The 23,382-nt window shown below is 38.5% G+C and overlaps 1 long non-coding RNA gene across 1 annotated transcript in view; it reads right to left on the minus strand.

The window, feature by feature from the left end:
* LOC141278780 (uncharacterized) overlaps window positions 1–22,604 on the minus strand; it is a 38,110-nt gene extending 15,506 nt beyond the window's left edge. Inside the window, exon 1 of the long non-coding RNA XR_012331989.1 lies at window positions 22,576–22,604. This is a non-coding gene — a long non-coding RNA (uncharacterized lncRNA). The remainder of the gene's footprint in view (window positions 1–22,575) is intronic.
* Window positions 22,605–23,382: the final 778 nt, after the last annotated feature.

Consider the following 23,382-nt stretch of genomic DNA (forward strand, 5'->3'; position numbering starts at 1 on the left):
TACATGGGACCCCAGGTGGATTTATTGTGAAGCAAACAAAGCTTAGGCTTCAGGGCTCCTTACTTGCTTTGGGAGGGGCCCTCCCAAGATACTCACACTGTTGTATGTTTTAGTGAAATTTGCAAGACTAAGTTATTTTTATTGCAATTAGTGAGGACCACTAGCTCTTGCCACTCTGACTGCCCCTTCATTACACTTCCCTTTTGTGTCATATTCGAGTGTCCATGGACAGTTTGAATCCAGTTGAGAGGAAATGAGTTGGGAATGTGCCATTTTAACTACAATTTGCAAGATGCATAAGGGGTATGAATACACAATTTAGAGAAGAGGAAATTCCAAAAGGTAACAAGTATGGTCAAGGTAACAGTGTATGTCAAAATACTCCTCATAGCTGGTAATTAGAGGATCCCAAACAAAATGCGTCATCTCTGTTGTAATTATTACCCCCAGTCAGTTGGATAATGGCATATGTTGGCAGGAATGTGGGGATATAGGGATCTTCATGCCCTGGTGGGAGTATAGTCTGAGTGTATTTACTTTGGAGGTGGCGGTATTTAATAAACTAAGTATATTTGTTCCACATGGCCCAAGAGTAATGCGCTGGATTAAATATCCTAATGAGGTTCTCATATCTAAAAATATTGACTGCAGCATTATTTCTGCCACTAAGGAAGTGAGACAAGCTGGCTGTCCATCATTAGGAGAGGGGATAAACCAAATGGAATAGTATGCAGCAGTTAGAAGCAATGGATTAGGTGTTCACGTAGCAATGTGGATGGATCCTAAGACACGGGACTAAAAGAAACCAGTAAGAAACAGAATTTTGATGTAAATATGCAACACAAATAAATATTGAATACAAACGTATATACGTTTGTACATGCTCACAAAACAATACACATGCTTCGAAAATGCATCAAAATAAGAGATAAACTGTAAACACCAGTAAAGGATTAATAAACAGGTCTAAAACTTGGTTCCTCTCTCCTTGCCTGAGGTAGCTCTGACCTTACCCAGACCCCTTTGTTAGCAAATTGATGGAATTTACTAATTGGAAGGTAACTGAAAATCTTCCAGGAGGTGCCATGTTCTGATTTCTTACCTAAGGAATTTTTATAGCAGGATGTACCTCGTCTGTCTGGATTATTTATTATAAACTAGTCTTCAGTTCATGGCTTTATGAGCCATAGCTGGGCTGGATAATGGAAGTTAATCACATAGACCTTCTTACTACATAACCAGAAAGTATAAAGGTTGAGAGAAGCACAGAAGTAAAGGGCTTCCTTGTGCCATTTTGTATTGCCCATTGTGCTTCTTGCTCTGAACCCAAAATGCATCCTAATGTGAAAAAGGGATTTATGATGCGGCTCCTTTGTGTAAACTTGACTAAACATTAGTAAAGCTTGGTGCTTGGTAAGACATGGGTTTTGTGAGCCTGATTGATGATTCAGCTCATTGTGTTAGTATAAGCACATTGTAAGAGTTGCCTGGGAGCACAGGTAGAGTACTAAGAGGGGGATAAAAACAAATAAGTAAATAAATTAGTAAGTAATATAAATAAGAGAAAGCCTCACTAGGACAAATGATGGTGATATGCTATGAACCGAGGATGTGATTTAACTTTCATCAGCTCTCATCAAAGAAGGTCCACTGTTTTAGGGTGAGTTGTTACGAAATGATAGGTAACAAGAACACATTTGGGTATTTGGAAATGGGACACTACCATAAAAAACAGTGAAATGTGGACTTGATGGTGGGTAAACTTGGGGAGATGTTAATAAAATCTTAAGAGCCATGAGGACCACGTTAGCAGTAGCTAAAAGGGCCTCAAATAGCCTGTTGGTGAGAGATTAGAGAGAAAATGTTATTGGAAGTTGCAAGAAAAGAGACACTTGTCATATAATAGAAGAAAGTTTATTAGCACTGTACCCTGCAGTAATATGGAAAATAGCAAATATAACTGATGAACCCCGTGATCTAGCTAAGATTTCCAGGCAGAACTGTGACAATGCCAACTTCCGTCATCTCATTGCCTTTCATAAAATACAAATAGAGGGAGATGATTTAAAAAAAGAAGCAGTTCATTTTTCAAGCATAATTTAGAGGAAACAAAAGATTAAGGACTTGCTGGATTCGAAATAAAATTTTTCATTCCTGGTCTCTCCACATGATGATAGATTCTCAAAGTAAGAAAGATCATCAGGCAAGTGATTAAATCCAGAGAACAGTGGGAGAAAAATGGTATAAAAGTAAAGCAAATAGTGTGTGTTTTAAGATCCTTTCCTAAGATAAATTAGATGTTTCCTATCTTCAGAAAGTTTGGATTCTGTTGTAGATTCTGGTGGAGGAGACAGACAAGTAAGCAAATAGGTACAATTTAGTGTAATAAGAGCCCCAATAAAAGAAACATGGGATGCTATGAAAGCAGGTATTAGGGACACTTTACCCTGACTTGGGAAGGAGGAAAACATAAGATCAGGCTCTCCAAGAGGGCCATGCCTAAACTAAGCCTTGAGGAATAAAAAGGAGTTAGGGAAGGTGGTTGGGGCAGCGAGGGGGAGAGGTGATGATTTCAAGTAGAGAGAGTGGAGTCATGTTAAAGGAAACCTCAGAAAAATCTCGCAAAGGAGCCCTGAACCACTCTTGGCACTCCTTGTAATCGTTTTCTCCTTTTATAGGAACAAGTAGGATCAACTGGCTCTAAAAATTCATTTGTTTAGAAAGATTTTTGTTATAATTTTAAAAAACTTATGCAGAAGAAGAGACTATTATAATTAACTGTCGTGTTTTAATCACTTAGCTTAAAAATAATCAAGCTTATGGCCAATCTTATTTTGTTTATGTTTGCCCCCTCCCCCATTGCATTATTTTAAAGCAAACCCCAGGCATATATAATTTCATCTGTAAACACTGTAGTTATCTTTAATGCATAAAAACTTTCTGATTAATAATATAATACTTTTATCACACACACACAAATTAACATGAGTTCTTAATATTGATGCTTCCTTTTGCACAAGCTAGGCCAGTGGGTTCCTTCTGGGAAATTGATCACTTAAGTCACTCTAGTGCAGAAAGTGAGTTATTCAGTATTTGAGGTCATTTGTTAAAAATTCCTTTTCTTGGGGAAAATTATGCTAGCTTCCTCTTTTACGGGTATTTATGAGTAATAGGCTAGGGAAAAATCTGTCCTTAATTGCCCCAAGGAGTTATAAAAATGTAAGAAATGAAAGTCACTATGGGATCTTAATTTTGTTCCTGAGTGAAGTAATGGAAAGTATTGGGCATTTCCTTTAGGACAATGGTCCATTTATTTTTAGGGAGGCCTAGCTACTGATTTCAGAAAATCCCTATTTGGTTTACTCTTAGTGCTAAGTCATCTCATCTTATACTAGCTTGGGTTCTGGGCTGATCTGGGTGGGTGAATCTCCCTTACCTTTATTCAGAGGAACAAAATTCATTGTTGTGAATAGCTAGCACTGTAGACAACAGGAAATTAGGAGATGGGGTAAACAAGACCAGCCCTGGTACCATAGTATCTCGGGACTTCTGTTTAAGTATGAATTACAATCAAATGCTATCTAGCCTTGAAGTAGTAGCTACAGGGAAGAAATATTCAATTTGACTGAACCCAGGATATATGCGTATAGATTCAGAGATGAGAGCATGACATGTTCTAAGCTCTGCAAGAATTGAGTCAACTATAGGGTTGGTAAGGCAAGTGCTGGAAAAGTTAGTAGTCACCAAATGTAAGCAAAGAAATTAGGAATAATTGAAATACTTTAAGTAATAGATTGCTGTGATCAGACTTGTGTTGGAGCGGGGCACATAGGAGGGCACAAAAGCCAACAGGAGACTATTTTATTACAACTAAGAGGTGATTAGTGCATGAATGAAAGTAGTGCCGATGACAGCCGTGACTGTGGAGAGCATGGAAAGATGTTTGTAGATCGAATACATAGTACAGGCAGGCCAGTTGGACAGGAAGTTTAGAGGAAGGAGTCAAAGATGGCTCCCGGGTTCGTGTCCTGACGGTCTTGAAGATTGGTGGGATGCAGATGTTCAACTGCAGTGTTTCTTGGCTGATGTGCAAACTGCTGGATTACTTGTCAGTGGTCATTGCCACTCTAAACCCCATTCAGTATTACAGCAGTGGCATTTCTGAGGTCAGGGCTATGGCCAGAGGGTTAATTAGGGGATGGGTCAGGCAGTTTGTATTGGAGCAAAATGGTTATTCATCTGACCTGTCCTCTGCTCAGCACAGAAAACAGTCCCCAAGTTCCCATGTTCCAATGAACTTCATCATATTCCCTAAGGCTTTTAGTTACTCTTACACTAAAATAAGGCTTTATTTGGTCTTTCCAAATTCTGGAGTCTACTTGACGATCTATAATCTTATAGATTATAAGAAAAAAAATTGAAACACACTTTGATTTAAAGGGTATGGCATCCTAAAATTAAAACTTTCATAAGTTAGATAGGCCTTCATGTGTTATGTATCCCTGCATCTTAATATTGATCACTTATTAAAATCTTTAAATTGATCTTTATCTCTCGTCCGAAAAATGATTCTACCTCTTGGGCTTTTTTCCTTCTGGGTAAACCAGAAGAAGAAGCAGAATATTTAATAATAGATTGTTCTGAATCCCAGGGTCTTAACAGGCTTTATAAACTGGATGTGGAGACAGAATCTTTTGTTCTTTTTCAGAATAATTTATACCAGCATTTATGGACTGGAATAGTTGGTTTCAGCCCCCTGTTTTCTCCATGGACTGTTTCTTCCCTGTATAATATATATTTCTACACTTAATTCCAAAGTTTAGTCACCTGGAATAGCCAGAAGGAAAGCAATACAATGGTAACATTTATTATCTGGAAGAGAGGCACATTTTCCTCTCATATCTTTAATATCTAATACTTCTTTCTAGTTTTCAAATTATGCAGCAGCAAAGTGTTTCACATACGTGGGCAATACCTACTAACTGGCAAACATGCAAAGTCCAGGAAAAATTTTTGGTGATTTTTTTAGTAATGGAATAAATTTCTAATTTATTATCTTGTACAGAAGTTAGTTTTACTGGTGACTTACTAGGCTCTGGCACTGATGGTTGATTTGCTGTTATATCAGTTACTTAATTAAAATGAATTATTCATAGTTTTTCCTGATGAACGACCTAATTATTATGCTAATCATAATAATCTAAGTCTTCAATGTTTTCTGACGCATCCTGCCTAATGGGGTTATTAACTATGTGTATAATTATCGTCTTATAAAAATTCAGAAACATGGTTTGACAGACATTTTTATTTCTATTTAGACCTTCAAAAACATCAGATATAAGATATCTTTTGCCCTGAACTCAATTAATCTCTTAAATGTCATTTTCTCTTTCTAATATAAAACTGAACGAGTATAATAAATAAAATGACAACCAACTTCATTAGTAATACTAAGAAGTGGAAGAGATTTTATACCCAGTCCTGCTTTTGAGAGCTTTAGCATTAACAAGAAAATGTTCCTCCATGATGTGGGGGTTCTAATGAAAGCAAAAGCAGTGAACTGACCTGATATTTATTGTTATGTTGTGAAATCTTACTTGTTCATAGGAGAAGCAACTATGCCATCCATGGGTTCATTAACAATTGACTGTATCAGGGACATCTTTCCTTTACTTCTCTATTACTTTGTTTAATTTCTCAGCCCCAAATCATCATACTTGCATATGCTTATCTTATTTCAGGGCAAAACTTAATATTTAAAGATATTAGGATATTCTTTTGCATTCAATAATAACAACGACATTAATAACCAACTCCCAAGGGCATCTAAAGCTGGAACATCTGGCACACAATCAAGGTAATAGGAAGTGATATTGTGATATCAGGTCCCAAATCAAGCAGTTTGACAACCCATAGCTGGGTATATATAACCAAGAACTAATTAGGGTTCAAAAACACATGCTCAATTTTGTTGCAGTCTAGGTGTTAAAGAGATTTTTTGAGACTTGAAAACAGTAACTCATGGCTTTTGTGAAACATGAAGCCTATTCTGAAGAAATAAGACTGACTCTTTTTGGTTGCAACTCATTTTGTCTTTGAGCACACAGGTATAGATGATGAAAATGAACATTTTCCATTATTTAATGGCTTATACTTTTTACAAGATTTTTTTTCCTTATTTTAATTCCCTTATTTTCTCTAGCATTTAAAAACCATCGATTTCCATTTCAAGCTCTGAGATCAATAATTGTGTCCTCTAGGACCTGCAAGTGGAAGACATTTGAGGAACTTACAGTCTTGCTTGTCATTCTCCTCTTCATCCTAGTCCTTTTAGAGAGCCGAGGTCCAGCCACGATAGGAGGCAAACTTGTGTGCTGTGGTCTGATAAAATACTTTCATTCCCATCTTTTGGGAGCCACTGTGATTGAACACGTTATTGGACGGGCCAGCTCAGGTTGTTGGCCTGAGTGTACCCTCCATACAATGATGCTGATTCTCCAGTTGCAGGATGGGGGGTGTCATTTGAAATGTTGGGCAGCAGAACAAAGTTAAATAGTTTCGGTTCTGCTTAAATGATTTTTGTAATTATGTAGGATATAAATAAAGAAAAATTAAACTAATTCCTATTTCTAGCATCTTGTTGAGGCAGCTTCAGCTATATTTTGGCCCTGACTTCCCTTTTCCTTTGGGGTCTGTCTTAGTCTGTTTGGGCTGCTATAACAAAACACTACAGATTAGGTGGTAGCTTATAAACAACAGAAATTTTTTCCTGGTAATTCTGGAGGCTGGAAGTCTGGGATCAGGGTGCCCACATGGTTGGGTGAAGGCCAGACTTCTTGTAACCTCACGTGATGGAAGGGACAAGCAAGCTCTCTGGGGACTCTTTTCTAAAGGCACTAAACCTATTTATGAGGTCTCTGCCCTTGTGACCTATTTATGAGCGCTCTGCCCTCAAGACCTAATCACCTCCCAAAGATCCCACCTCTTAATACCATTGCCTGTGGTGTTCGGATTTCAACATATTAATTTTTGGGGAGCGGTGAGAAACAATGTTCAGACCAATGTTCAGACCAATGTTCAGTCTGTAGAGAAAGGACACTGTAAAGCTGAAAAGCATTTTAAAGACTCTCTTTCAACTGCCTCATTTTCTCCCCTCCCTAAGGGGGACTTTATCTTGGCCCTGGTTGCTTCAAGGATGGTGGGTATGATATAGCTCTGAGATACCTCCTCTCCAAACTCTCCTTAAAGTTCAGTTTCTCCATTTCATTAAAGGAGGAGGAGGAAGAGGGAGAGGAGGTAGTTACCTTAATTGGTCAGCAGTGATGTCCTTCTTTTGCTGCTTTTCTGACTAACAGTAATTTACAATCAATGTCCTTTCCATGGTGGGTGACCGAACACTGACTCCTCATGGGACACACATATAGGTTTGAGGGGGAGGCTTTGGAGGATGACACTGCACATTTCCCTGCACTGTAAGCTCCAGTCTGGCCCTTCTCTTTCCACTCCCCCTTGACTCTGGCCAAAAGAAGCCATCTTTTAGCCTCTTATTGGTGGGATTCTGTCACAGGTGAACTGAGCTCTTGAGTGGGGTCCTGCCAAGATAGCTCAAGCCCAGCTGCCTTCTCTGTTGGTCACACGTCCTGTGGGAAACTCTGGCATCATTTCTAGGGTTGTCATGAACAACTCTGTCCGTGTCTTCAGGGACTTTGTGAGAATGTCTTTTGGACATACACCCAGGTACAGTATTTCTGGGTCATATGCGACATGCATTTATTTTGACTAGTGCCCAGTTGCTCTCCAGGAAGTTTGCACTGGTCTGTATTTTCACCAGCAGTGGACAAAGATTCATATTTAACAACATCTCTGCCGATAGTTAGCATTATTCAGCTTTCCAATTTTTGCCAGCCTACAATCACTTAACTTGTATTTCTGTAATTGCCAGTTGCTTTGATTTGTCATCTGTTTGTCAGCATCTTGAGTTTCTTCTATATTGAATATTCATATTTCCGACTGATTTTTCTATTTGGGTTGTTGCCTTTCACTATACATTTGTAGGTGTTTCTTGTATATTCTAAACATTAATCCCTGGTTGGTTTTACACTTTGCAAATATCTTCTTCCATTCTGTCAGCTATATATTAACTTTATCCATAGTATCTTTTATTGACCAGAAATTCTTCACTTTGACGTAAGCAACTTAATTACTCCTTTTTCTTTGTTTGTGCTTTCAAAGTTTTGTTTAAACAATCCTTCCTTCGCCTCAGATCTGTAGCTATTCCACATTTTATTCTATCAGCTTTCTAGTTTTATTCTTCACCTTTAGATATTTACTCCTTCGTAGATTCCTTTGGTGTGTAGGGTTAAGCTGGGATTCACTTTTTGCAAACCATTTTACTAAATAATTCATTGTTTCCCCATGAATTTGTGATGCTATCCTTATCTTATATAAAAGTGTCCCCTCTACATGGTTTATCCCTGAGCTTTCTATTGTGTTTTTTTGGTCCATATGATTGTTCTTATGCCAATATCTTTTTTTTATTATTAGGAGTTAAAAGTATGTATTTATATCTGGCAGCTTGCCCTTCTTTTTTTCATCTTTTTAAAGTTTGGCTTCCTATTAAATAATAAAATTAATTTATTTAATTCTTTAAAAATCCAACTGGAAATGTGATTGGTATTACATTGAATTTATAGAATAATTAGGAATAGTGAATATCTTTGTAATGTTAAGTCATCTTACCTAAGAGAATAAAATGTCTATTTAATTTTGTAAATCAACTAGTATACCCTTTATTAGGGTTTTTACGTTTTCTCCATACCATGTGTTCTTATGTGTTCATGTTGTGTGTCCTTGGTTAAATTCACTACTAGATATTTTATAACATTTTTCCTTTTCTTTTTTTTTGCTATTGTTATGTTTTCTAGTTGGTTATTGCTGGGGTAAGTTAGTGCTATTGATTTTTTAAGTTGTTATTTTCAGGTAAATTTCTGAACTTTCTTATTTCTAATTGCTTCATTTGGTGATAATTCTGTGGTTTTATTAGGAGATGGTAACATCTAGTGCAAATAGTGATCATTTTTCTCTTTTTCTTAATTATTTTTCTTTCCTTTTAGTATTGGTAGGACTTCTAGTACTGTATCAATCAGTTGTCATTTATTGGGTATGGTTCTATAATTTGGAGGGTATGCTTATCTGTGTTTTTCCACTAACTGTAGTGTTTGCTATAAGATTTTGGTATATAAGGTTTACCAGTGAGAGGGAGTTCTCTTCTAGCCTTAGTTTGCTAAGATTTTTGAAAAAGATAAATAGGTCCTGAACTTTATTAAAATCTCTTTGCCTCATTTAAATAATGATATAACTTTTTTCCACTCTACTAATAAGATAAATGGCATTGATGAGTTTCATGGAGTGTAACTAATTTTGCGCTTCTGGAATTAACCTCATTTGAGCATGATGTCAGTTTTGGGGTCTTTTTTTTCCAAATGAACTGTTGGATTCAATTAGCTGGCGGTATGACCTTGGGGAAGCCATATGACCCTTCTATGCCTAAATTCCTTATCAGTAACATGGAGACAATAGTCAAGGAGTTGTCTTTGAATTACATATGTTCAGGGCTTAGGCAAGTTCCTGACATAATAAAACCTATGTAAATGCTTATAATATAAATTTTTTTTGCGATCAGTTAAATGAGCTTCTAATTTTCTTTTCTTCTGTACTGTCTGATTTTGATAGCAAAATGATACTAACCCCCAAATGAGTTGGGCACCTTTGGACTTTTTCTTTTAATTAATTTTTATAGGAGTATAGTTGCTTTACAATGTTGTATTAGTTTCTGCTGTATAGCAAAGTGAATCAGCTATATGTATACATATATCCCCCTCTTTTTTGGATTTTCTTCCCATTTAGGTCACTACAGAGCATTGAGTAGAGTTCCTTGTGCTATACAGTAGGTTCTCATTGATTATCGCTTTATACATAGTAGTGTATATATGTTCATCCTGATCTCCCAATTCATCCCCCCCGCTTTTCCCCCCTTGGTATCCAAAGCAAGCACATTTAAATAGTACTTACTTACCCTCCTGGTTTGAGAGGGTTTTTTTGCCCCTCTTTTTCAAAAAGACAATAATGACTATTGAATATGATGTTAGCTGTGGGTTTGTCATGTATGGCCTTTATTATGTTGAGGTGTGTTTCCTCTGTGCCTACTTTCTGAAGAGTTTTTACTATAAATGGATGTTGAATTTTATCAAAAGCTTTTTCTGCATCTATTGAGATGATAATTATGGTTTTTATTCTTCAGTTTGTTAATGTGGTATATTACACCGATTGATTTGCGTATATTGAAAAATCCTTGCATTCCTGGGATAAATCCTACTTGATCATGGTGTATGATCCTTTTAATGTACTGTTGGAGTCAGTTTGTTAGCATTTTGTTGAGGATTTTTGCATCTATATTCATGAGTGATATTGGTCTGTAATTTTCTTTTTTTGTAGTATCTTTGTCTGGTTTTGGTATCAGGGTGATGGTGGCCTCATAGAATGAGTTTGGAAGTGTCCCTTCCTCTGCAATTTTTTGGAATAGTTTCAGAGGGATAGGTGTTAACCCTTCTCTAAATGTTTGGTAGAATTCACCTGTGAAGTCATCTGATCCTGACCTTTTGCTGGTTGAGTGTTTTTAAATTACTGATTCAATTTCAGTCCTGGTAATTGGTATGTTCATGTTTTCTATTTCTTCCTGGTTCAGTCTAGGGAGATTGTACCTTTCTAAGAATTTGTCCATTTCTTCTAGGTTGTCCATTTTATTGGCATATAGTTGCTCGTAGTAGTCTCTTATGTTCCTTGTATTTCTGTAGTGTCAGTTGTAACTTCTCCTTTTTCATTTCTGATTTTATTGATTTGGGCCCTTCCCTTTTTTCTTGATGAGTCTAGCTAAAGATTTATCGATTTTATCTTTTCAAAGAACCAGGCTTTAATTTCATTGATCTTTCCTATTGTTTTCTTAGTCTCTATTTCATTTATTAGAGACAATAATAAATGGGATAGGACAGATGTTTAAACAACATAAACAACCCTTAAACAGGGTACAGACCTATGAGTAGTAAATCTAGAGATCTAATGCACAGTACAGTGAATATAACCAACACTGTTATATTATAATCCTCAAACTTACTAAGAGACTAGATCTTAAGTATTCCAGCCACTAAAAGGAAATGATAATGTTATGTTATAGAAGTGTCATGTTATAGTGTAGCTAATTATTGCTACAATGGCAGTCACATTACAATATATAAATGTGTCAAATTATTGTGCTGTACACCTTAAATTTACACAATCTTGTATGCCAAATATATTTCAATAAAAATATTAGATCAAAAAAATAAAATAAATACAATAAAAATTATTAAAAAACAACAAAGAGAAGAACTAGCTTTGGAAAAACATGGTATCTTTTTAGGTTGGAAGCTAGCAGTCTAGGAGTTTGAGGGAAGAGGGGTTGGAGGAGTAGATTTTCCAGTTCGTCCAGGTAGCTCACATATTTTCATCTACTCTTCACCCAGCAGAGATTTTGCAATGCTTTCACCAGGGCGACTGGAACTCATGTTGCTGATTTCTATAGTGGAAGGCCAGGCTTTGATCATCCCAGACTACTGTGGAGAGATGCGAGAACTGGCCTGGAACGGTTTCTTCTCTTGCGAGTGGTTTTGGCTCTCATTGGCCCCAGGCTGCAGTTTTCTACGTCTCACACCCACCCAGTAAGAAAAGCATTTTGTCCCCAGGGTTTCATGAGCCTATGCATTTTGTTTGTGCATTAGCTCCTGTAACCCATACTTCTATATTCCTCTCAGACTGTGTAGAGGAACCCAATAGCCCTTGCTCTTTGCCATTTGTTCTGGACTAGGACACCATGATTGTACTTTCACTTTGGTAATGTGCTGATTTGACTTAGTAGTGCTGACATGCCCAGGGAGCATTGAGACTCAGAGAAAAACTTTTCATCTTTGGCACATTCTCAATGCTGTGACAAAGGACACAGTCTCAGGTGATTGCTCTGCTGGACTTTGACTGGGGGCCTTGTTATTAACTAACTTCAAATGAAATTTTTAAAAAAGGATATTTTTCACATTGGCATTTGAGAAGTTGTGCTACAGGAAGCAGTACATACTTGTCCTTTCACTTGACAGAGAACACAAAGTACTTCGGATTGTTCATGGCTCCCTCAACGCATTTCAGCAAAAGAAAAGCTGACATTTTAAATTTATTGCCAATCCTAGAGAAGAGCTTACTAAATTCTTCACTCAGCTGAAATGTAGCCACGAAGCTACCATTAATTATGTTAGTTATATAAGTAGGCTCTAATCAGTCACTAAATTAAATTAAAACATCCTTCTGAATTTCTTTCATTCTGTTATATTTGGTTTAGACCTGATGGATATATGTAAAATATTGGTCATCGTCGCCACTAGCAGTTATCAAATGAAAACAATACATTATTTCACAGAGGGTCTTAGACCTTGTGTTGGGGTATGTATGGAAGTGTAAAGCAAGTAGTATAATGCGGCTGCATTTCACATCGGCCTAATCTCTCTCAAGTATAGATATTAGAGTTTTATCTCTCATATAATCACCATTACTTTTGACATCAAGGACTCCATTTCCTATTTTGGGTGCTTTATGGTTCTGTTCATCACTGCACAGGGGAATCTGTCCATCTGAGGCAGTTGAGATTAAGTTTAGCAAAGTCCCAGCTACAAATGAACATCACTTCTGCCTGCAATTGTTAAATGTGAAATTCAATCATTAAATGACTTATTTGCACCAGTGAATACCCTCAGCAGATGACAAGAAGAACAGCTAACCTGCATCCTCAACAAAGATGACATTAAAATATTCCCTTAAACTTACTAACTTAATAGCACAACACGTGTTTATTGAGCATCTTCTAGGTGTCAGGCACTTTTCTACACTCAAGGAAGATACTGCAGGGAACAAGTTAAGTCAAGTTCTTCCCCCATTATTAACAAGGAGACAAAAATTAACAAAGTATGAAGCAAAAATAAGTTCTGTAAACATACTAACAGTGTGAGATGTCACTGACTGGGGACCTACTTCTGCTTGGGTGGTAAAGGAAAGGCTTATGCAAAATGACATCTGAGCCAACGCCAGAGTGATATGCAAAGCTTTGGAGACAGAGCTTCCCAGGCGGAAAGAAGAGCAAATACAGAGGCTCAGAGGCTTGCATTTTCATGAAGAGAGCTAGGGTCAGTGTGGATTGAACTGGGTGATGGAGGGAGAGAGCAGTGTGGAATAAGATTGAAGAGGTGGATAGAAGCCAGTTCATTCAGGGATTTTGAACCCTGACCAAGAGCTTGGATATTATTCTAAGGGTAATGGGAAGCACTTCCCATCCAATAGCAGTCCTGCCATCTATGCCTTTAAAATTTATTCAGAATGTGACCACTGCTCACCATTACACCAACACTTTCACTTATTTCAATCAGGAAAATGGCAGGATCAAATTCAAGTAAAAAAACAAACAGAACTCTGCTGTTTACAGAATGGTACAGAATGGATTGTGGAGAGGAAATTATTTTATGGTCCAGATGGGAGATAAGATTGGCTTGGACTAAGGTGGCAGCAATGAAGATGGTAAAAAATGGACACATTTGGGGTAGATTTTGAAGGGGTAGTTTGACAGGGCTGCTGTTGGATTGGATATGGGACATGAGTGAAAGAAAGGAATAAAAGATAGCTTCTAGGTTTATGGAATGAGCAGTTAGGTGAATGGTGGAACAATTTACTGAGGTGGGAAGATTGGAGGAAGAACACATTTGGGGTGGAGAGAGCCAGAGTTTTGGGTTTTTTAAAAAAATTTTGATTGGGGTATAGTTGATTTACAATGTGTTAATTTCGGGTGTACAGCAAAGTGAAGCAGTTGTACATATACATATATCCACTCTTTTTCAGATTTTTTCCCCATATAAATCATTACAGAGTATTTTTTTTTTTTAACATCTTTATTGGGGTATAATTACTTTACAATGGTGTGTTAGTTTCTGCTTTATAACAAAGTGAATCAGTTATACATATACATATGTTCCCATATCTCTTCCCTCTTGCGTCTCCCTCCCTCCCACCCTCCCTATCCCACCCCTCCAGGCTGTCACAGAGCACCGAGCCAATATCCCTGTGCCATGCGGCTGCTTCCCACTAGCTATCTACCTTACTACGTTTGTTAGTGTGTATATGTCCATGACTCTCTCTCGCCCCGTCACAGCTCACCCTTCCCCCTCCCCATAACCTCAAGTCCGTTCTCTAGGAGGTCTGCGTCTTTATTCCTGCCTTACCCCTAGGTTCTTCATGACATTTTTTTTTTTCTTAAATTCCATATATATGTGTTAGCATACTGTATTTGTCTTTTTCTTTCTGACTTACTTCACTGTGTATGACAGACTCTAGGTCTATCCACCTCATTACAAATAGCTCAATTTCGTTTCTTTTTATGGCTGAGTAATATTCCATTGTATATATGTGCCACATCTTCTTTATCCATTCATCCGATGATGGGCACTTAGGTTGTTTCCATCTCCGGGCTATTGTAAATAGAGCTGCGATGAACATTTTGGTACATGACTCTTTTTGAATTTCGGTTTTCTCAGGGTATATGCCCAGTAGTGGGATTGCTGGGTCATATGGTAGTTCTATTTGTAGTTTTTTAAGGAACCTCCATACTGTTCTCCATAGTGGCTGAACCAATTCACATTCCCACCAGCAGTGCAAGAGGGTTCCCTTTTCTCCACACCCTCTCCAGCATTTATTGTTTCTAGATTTATTGATGATGGCCATTCTGACTGGTGTGAGATGATATCTCATTGTAGTTTTGATTTGCATTTCTCTAATGATTAATGATGTTGAGCATTCTTTCATGTGTTTGTTGGCAGTCTGTATATCTTCTTTGGAGAAATGTCTATTTAGGTCTTCTGCCCATTTTTGGATTGGGTTGTTTGTTTTTTTGTTGTTGAGCTGCATGAGCTGCTTATAAATTTTGGAGATTAATCCTTTGTCAGTTGCTTCATTTGCAAATATTTTCTCCCATTCTGAGGGTTGTCTTTTGGTCTTGTTTATGGTTTCCTTTGCTGTGCAAAAGCTTTGAAGTTTCATTAGGTCCCATTTGTTTATTTTTGTTTTTATTTCCATTACTCTAGGGGGTGGGTCAGAAAGAATCTTGCTGTGATTTATGTCATAGAGTGTTCTGCCTATGTTTTCCTCTAAGAGTTTTATAGTGTCTGGCCTTACATTTAGGTCTTTAATCCATTTTGAGTTTATTTTTGTGTACGGTGTTAGGGAGTGTTCTAATTTCATTGTTTTACATGTACCTGTCCAGTTTTCCCAGCACCATTTATTGAAGAGGCTGTCCTTTTTCCACTGTACATTCCTGCCACCTTTATCAAAGATAAGGTGTCCATATGTGCATGGGTTTATCTCTGGGCTTTCTATCCTGTTCCATTGATCTATCTTTCTGTTTTTGTGCCAGTACCATACTGTCTTGATAACTGTAGCTTTGTAGTATAGTCTGAAGTCAGGGAGCCTGATTCCTCCAGTTCCTTTTTTTGTTCTCAAGATTGCTTTGGCTATTCGGGGTCTTTTGTGTTTCCATACAAATTGCGAAATTTTTTGTTCTAGTTCTGTGAAAAATGCCAGTGGTAGTTTGATAGGGATTGCATTGAATCTATAGATTGCTTTGGGTAGTAGAGTCATTTTCACAATGTTGATTCTTCCAATCCAAGAACATGGTATATGTCTCCATCTATTTGTATCATCTTTAATTTCTTTCATCAGTGTCTTATAGTTTTCTGCATACAGGTCTTTTGTCTCCTTAGGTAGGTTTATTCCTAGATATTTTATTCTTTTTGTTGCAATGGTAAATGGGAGTGTTTTCTTGAGTTCACTTTCAGAGTTTTCATCATTAGTATATAGGAATGCCAGAGATTTCTGTGCATTAATTTTGTATCCTGCTACTTTACCAAATTCATTGATTAGCTCTAGTAGTTTTCTGGTAGCATCTTTAGGATTCTCTATGTATAGGATCATGTCATCTGCAAACAGTGACAGCTTTACTTCTTCTTTTCCGATTTGGATTCCTTTTATTTCCTTCTCTTCTCTGATTGCTGTGGCTAAAACTTCCAAAACTATGTTGAATAAGAGTGGTGAGAGTGGGCACCCTTGTCTTGTTCCTGATCTTAGTGGAAATGCTTTCAGTTTTTCACCATTGAGGATGATGTTTGCTGTGGGCTTGTCGTATATGGCCTTTATTATGTTGAGGAAAGTTCCCTCTATGCCTACTTTCTGCAGGGTTTTTATCATAAATGGGTGTTGAATTTTGTCAAAAGCTTTCTCTGCATCTATTGAGATGATCATCATTACAGAGTATTGAGTAGAGTTCCCTGTGCTATACAGTAGGTCCTTATTAGTTATCTATTTTATATATAGTAGTGTGTATATGTCAGTCCCAATCTTCCAGTTTATCCCCCACCCCCCGTAACTGTAAGTTTATTTTCTACATCTGTAAAAGAGTTTTGTTCTGAGATACAAATTAAACATTCTGATGGTGTTGTCAAGAAAGCAGTTGGATATACAAGTCTGGACTCCACTGAGTTGAGAGCATATATGTGGTATTTAAAGCCATCTGAATAAATGATATAACCTATGGAGAGACTGCAGATAGGCTGGAGAGGACAGCCTGGATACCAAACCCTCCCTTGGGAACTCCAATATTTAAAAGTTGAGCAGAAAAAGAGAATCTTGCAGAATAAACTGAAAAGGAGCATCCAGTGAGGTAAAAGAGAACAAGAAGAATATTATGATCCAGACCCTAAGAAAGGAAAGTGCTTTAAGAATAAGAGAATAGGCAACTATGCCAAATACTCCTGAGAAGTCATACAAGTGATGACCCAGAAGTCCATTAGGTTTGGTAAGATGGAGAATGTTACTGACTTTGATAATAGTAAGTGGAGGAGAGAATGAAAGGTGAGAAAGAGGTGTTAGCAACTGTAGAGAAATCTCGTGAGTTTGCTGCAAATGGAACATACATTTAAGTGAGGGTTTCTTGTGTGTGCTTGTGCGCACGCGTGTGTGTTTTACTTTTAAAGGAAGGGAATAGCAGAGCATGTTTGAGAATGATCCAGCAGAAAGAGGTCATGGTTACCAGGGTCTTTGAGAAGGCAGTCAGGAATAGGATTCAGAAGAGCTGGCCTTGGCATTGGCAGGAAGAGTTTGTTCACTGTAACAATAGAGAAGGCAGGGTAGGTAGAGATGCAGGTAGATTTGTTGGAAAACGAATGGAATTTCATTGTGGTCATTTCTTCGTTCTCAATGAAATATGGGACAAGCTGAGAATGAGGAGGGGGAGAAATAGTTTTTGAGTGTTTGTACAAGCCATCACGCTACTGCTTTAAAGATGCCCATCACTGTGGTAGGAGAGAGGAGTTGAGGATACTTCAATTAGAGATGGAAAGATGTGGGTGAGGTTAGGTACATTCCATATGAACCTCCACTGTCAGAAGTCACTGGGAGATGTGCTGTTCTCCCATGATAAAGCTTACAAACTCACTGAAAATAGCATGAGACCTAAACAGAAGTGTGAAGGAAGAAAGTGAAGATTGCTTTAATTCCTCTATCCTTGTGTCTAAACTGCTCAGACCACATATCCCAGGATCCCAGAGTTTTTACAGTTCCTCTCATTCTTTTGTTCCTTGACCTTAAAGCACTTATAGTCTATACAGGGAGACAGACACTAAATAATAAACACACAAAAATATAATTATAACAGCCTGGATAGGAGGGGAGTTTGGGGGAGAATGGATACATGTATATATATGGCCGAGTCACATTGCTGTGCACCTGAAACTATCATAATATTGTTAATCGGCTATACTCCAATATAAGATAAAAAGTTTAAAAAAATGCAAAAAAATATAAGTTGTTCCAAGCATCATGAATGGAAAGAAGGCGTGCCATCAGAGAATCATGGAGCTTTAGAGGAGAGGCTTAATGTGAAGTGATGTTTATATGAGCATGAGAACATTGAGTGGGGCTTGGACAGGCAAAGAGTGAGAGGAAGAAAACTGTAGGCAAAGGTCTTGAAGAAGCAGAGGGCCTGGTGTGTTAAGGAAGAGAAAGAAGCATGGTTTGCTTTAGGCAGATTGAGTGATGGGAGAGTGATGTGCTTGGTGAAGTTGGAAAGGTGAGCAAGGACCCAGGGCTTGATTAGAAGTTGGGCTGTTATTCTAGGTGCAGCGGAGAAACCATTGAAGGGTGTTATGGTGGTGGTAGGGTTCTGACAGGTTCAGATTTATATTTTATAAAGATTAGTCTGAAAAGTAATCTTTTCCGAGAAAAGATTGAGGGGGTAGGGGGCCAGAGTGAAGGAGGTGAGAGACTACTTAGGAGATCACGGAAGGAAGAAAGCCAGAGAGGGTCATGCATTGGACCATGGTACTGGCAATAGAGATTGAGAGAATTGGACACATTCATGACATAATTAAGGGCAGAGTTTTAAACCTGAACCCTATTGACATTTTGAGCTACGTGATTCTTTGTTGGAGCTTCTTGTTCATTGTAGGATATTTAGCAGGATCCCTGGCCTATTCATCTGCCAGTAGCACTCTCTGATCCCCACCCTCCCTCCACCCCTACTGTGAAAACCAAAAATGTCTACAGACAAAGCAGGTATCCCTTTGCCAAATATCCCTTGGAGGGCAAAATCTCCCTGATTGAGAACCAGTATTTTAGAGGGACAATTCATAGGAAAGGATAATGGATTAGATAAGGGATGAGAAGTTCACGAATGACATTCTTTTGAACGAGCAAGTAGATGGATGTGTAGCTTATGGAACTGCAATGACTTGAGGAGGAGAATATTTGGGGTGTGTATATAAATGTCAGGAGTTCATTTTAGGCATATGGTAAATCTAGGTGCTTGGAAGACTTCAAGGGAAGTCAAGGGGAGAGATTTTGGCTGGAGATATGAAGAGCAATGGGGTTGGATGTGATCACTGATGGGGAGAATGCAAATGAGAACCAAAGAGGCTGGGTTCTGAACAGAGAGGAAATCTAATACTTACAAAGAATAGGGGACCATGTTACAGAAGGGGGAAAAAACCTCAGCGTGTTTCGAGAAGTGGGTAGTAAACTGTATTGAATAGTTCTAGTTATACGAGGTTAATAGTTCTAGTTATATCAGGTTTGAAAAGTGTCCATTGGTGTTGTCAAAACTGAAGGTACGGGGCTTCCCTGGTGGCGTAGTGGTTGGGAGTCCGCCTGCCGATGCAGGGGACGCGGGTTCGTGCCCCGGTCCGGGAGGATCCCGCCTGCCGCGGAGCAGCTGGGCCCGTGAGCCATGGCCGCTGAACCTGTGCGTCCGGAGCCTGTGCTCTGCAACGGGAGAGGCCACAACAGTGAGAGGCCCGCGTACCGCAAAAAAAAAAAAAAAAAGAATCAATACATGCAAGGCTCCTAGAACAGACCTTGTATACAGGAAGCAATAGATAGATGCTGGTTATATTAGTATTTATTTGGTAGTGATGGGGTTCAGAACATACTGCCCCAAAATATGGCATACTTAATATTTTAACTTGAAAGAATATAAGAAAACTGCACGTCCTGGAAGGACTCTCTGACCTTCCCCTTCTCCCCTGAGCAGGCCATAAAACCCTCTTGTGAGTGGTGCCCTCCCTATACTGGAGGAAACGAATACCCGTATCTCCAAAGATGAGGTACACCAATAGGAATGTGAACACACAGCCTTGCTAAGTTTCTCCCAGTTTATTACCTTAGCTCATCACCCTTTGTCCTATCATATCTTTCCATGACTTCCTTCATCAGACCTCGTATTAAAACGCTCAGGTTTAACCATTTCTTTGGATTTTCATTTCCTTATGAAGGTTCCCATGTCAGGTAAAATTTATATTAAATAAACTTTTATGCTTTTCTCCTATTAATCTGTCTTTGTTCGGCCAATTATAGAGCCCCAGCTGGAGAACCTAGGAGGCTAGTAGGAAAAGGAATCTTTCCTCCCCTACCACAGTAAAGGTGAACGTTGTTTCTTGTGTTTCTTGGACACTTGTGTTTTTCTTTTGCAAATATCCTATTCATGTACTTATTTTCAGAAAGCTCATAGAAAAAGGATTCCCTACAATATTCCTTTAAGATAGTATTGCCGTATTTTATTTTTATTAAGGAAGGAAAAGAGACAGAGTATTGATCGAATCAGACTTAACATTTGAATGAAACTCTTAAAATCTAGAGTGCATTTAAGAAAAACAATAGTGGGAGAGAACACCTTCTTTGGCTTCAGCAATCGATGTGTAGACCAGAGCATGTATTGCTTTTGTAATTTATCAGTAAAAAGAAAGATAATGGAAAAAGCCAAGTTTCGGTGTAATAAGAAACACTACAAACACATTTCATTACAGAGCTCAGAGGACCATGCAATAATTCATATCTTTGAATTACAGAATACATTTTGAGTTTGACATTTTGTGATGAGAACACTGAAATGTTGCAGCTAGTGTGGGGAGAAATGGGCTTAGTGTATAATTAATGGAGACAAGCCATTGCAGAGAACAAAAAAATAAAATTAAATCAAATAAGCATACGTGTCAACTGCTGGGGGGAGGTGGAGTAAAGTGTGAATCATCGTATTTTGGATTAAAATAGCATGCTTTGATAATTGTAGCGTGGGGCTTTATATCCATTCTCCTGTGGTGCTAAGCGTCCTCACTGAGTTAAGTAACATTAGCTGTGACATTAAAGCAGTCAACAGAATTAGCATGAACCTAGAGCCAGAACATTTAAAGCAGAAAAAAAAAGAGCACAGATCTGTAGGTCTGCAGAATGCTCATGAAAGCTAGCAGGCTCACCAAATTCTTGTTCTAGTTGGCACAAGTCCACTGGACTCCCAGTGAGCAGGAAAGCCAAGGAATGGGAAAGGGTGCACTAACCCAGATTATTAACGACATTAACAGCAACAGTCAGTGTTGAAGTGTATACTCTGTGTGTGCCCAGTGCAGGGCCCTTCGCATACAGCTCTTCATTTCATCACCACAACCCGTTAGGGAGGGCTTATGATCCCCACAAAAGCCTGTAGCTGTTAAGAGGCATCGCTGATGTTCAAAGCCAGGTCTCTTTCCAAAGCCCATGTTCTTATTCACCTGGAGGTGCTGCCACAGTATCTGTTCCCTAACCCCATTAGTTTTTGCTGTTGTCTACTACTGTCCCAATTTTTCGTTCCTTCATGCATTATATATCAAATAGCAATGAGATTCTTAATAGGCGCCCTGCCCTGTGCTGGATGCTCTCGATACAGCAGGGAAATCAATGCCTGTTTCTTCCATTCATGGAACTTAGAGTTGATCAGAGGACACTGAGAATTACTAATCATCATCATCAAACAGCCTTTATTAAGTACCTAGAAAGTGCAGTCTCTGTCATTTTTGCAGCAGTACTTTGGTGTTATCACCTCCACTTTACATATAAGGAAAGGGGCTCAGATACATTTGGCAGTTGGTTCAGTTCAGATTTCAGCCAGCTGTGAAGTGTCTGGTCTGGGATGCCAGCCTTGGCCTTTAGGATGTTCTGTTGCTTCCTCACGACATCACCCTGCCTCATTACTATGCCTCTTGATTCTTCAACGAATTTCTCATCAGGAACATAAGTCCCTGTGCCACCATCTTTTGCATTTTTTGCCTCTACCATCTTGTCACTTTCCCTCTAAGTTACTCCCCTTGTCAGAACCTCCCACAGATAGGATCATTTCTGTACAAAGTAATGTGTTCAAAGTAATGTGCTAATACTGTCTCTAATAGTCTCACCTCCCATGAGAAACACACATGCACATGAACACACACACACACACACACACACACACACACACACACACACACTTTAGCCATAGGGGCATATATTAAATGAACTAATATTCAACATGATAATTAAATATTTTCTGGAAAAGTCAGATTATAGTAGCTTTTTGCTTTCCAAGGCACACGTAGTGCAAATTCAAAGCAAGTTTCAGCAGCAACCGCATTAGCTGTATTGCCTCTAAATCAGTCTTCTTTTAGGATGCTTCATAATCTTTGGTAATGTGACACGACTTAGACACATCATCCCAAATCATTTCAATCACTCCTGTAAATGTGTCATAACCATATCCTAGCTCTGGCAAAGTGATAAATTTTCCCTCTACTGTAAACTATCTTCTCTGACTTGTGGGAGTATCTGTCTAAGGAATACATGGGCTATAGGAAGCAGCTCTCTCTTTATATACTGGAAGTTCTTTGAAGAGCATTAAAAGATTTCAACATAGAGTATCTTAATTAAATAAGTAATACAGGTGCCTTCAGGGCTCCTACCTTGGACTGTGATTGATGGATACCCTGTCCAGGTGTCACTACAGTTGCCCTGCTGCTTGCTGTATGGCAAGTTTTCAATCCCTCTGTTAGTCTAAGTTTACTCCTTTTTAGAGTTGGGATAATATCTGTAGTGGCTTTAAAACTGGCCCCAAATTCTATGACATACCTCCCATCAACAGGTTGGGTCTGTGTCCCCTCTCCTTGAAATGCGTGGGCTTGTGACTGCTTGACCAATAGAGTACACTGAGGTGATGCCATGTGACTTCCAAGCCTAGGTCATAAAGGTTCTGCAGCTGCCATCTTGCTCAGGGAACACTTGCTCTTGGAACCTTATGCCTCCATGCCGTAGTCTTATTACCCAGAGTGCACCAAGCACTGCAGTTGACAGTCTCAGATGAGCCCAGCCTTCTAGCCATCTCCACTGAGGCACTAGACATGAAAGCAAGGTCATCTTGGGTCCTCTAGATCAGTCCATCTGGCAGCCAGATAACACCAAGTGACTGTCATCAACATGATGTAGAAATTTCACCTCTCCAAGTCATGACTAAATTTCTTACACACAAAATCATGAAACATAATAAAATTGTCGTTGCTTTAACCCACTATGTTTGGGGTAGTTTGCTGTGCAGCAATAGGTAAGTAAAACACTTATCTCATTCATCGTGAAGGATGTAGCAAGACTCTTAGCTTAGGGCCTGACCTCTGGTAAGCACTCAGTGAATGCTATTTTTATTCCTTGAGCATCTACTATGGTCACAAACACACATAAAGTGTTTTGAGGCATAGGAAAGAAGTGTAAGATATACTTTTTTCTCTTACAATTTTGGGAGTGGCAGTAAGGATGAATACACATGAAAAGATAATGTACATTTTGTTAGAGTAATAAATGCTATAATTGCTGTAAGTGTTTAAAGAAAGGACAGGTAAGTCACTGTGAAGAAAGTGGTTCTTGAAATCTGAGGCCCCCATCTTC

This window comes from Tursiops truncatus, chromosome 5 (genome assembly GCF_011762595.2).
Source record: "Tursiops truncatus isolate mTurTru1 chromosome 5, mTurTru1.mat.Y, whole genome shotgun sequence".
Taxonomy (NCBI): Eukaryota; Metazoa; Chordata; class Mammalia; order Artiodactyla; family Delphinidae; genus Tursiops; species Tursiops truncatus.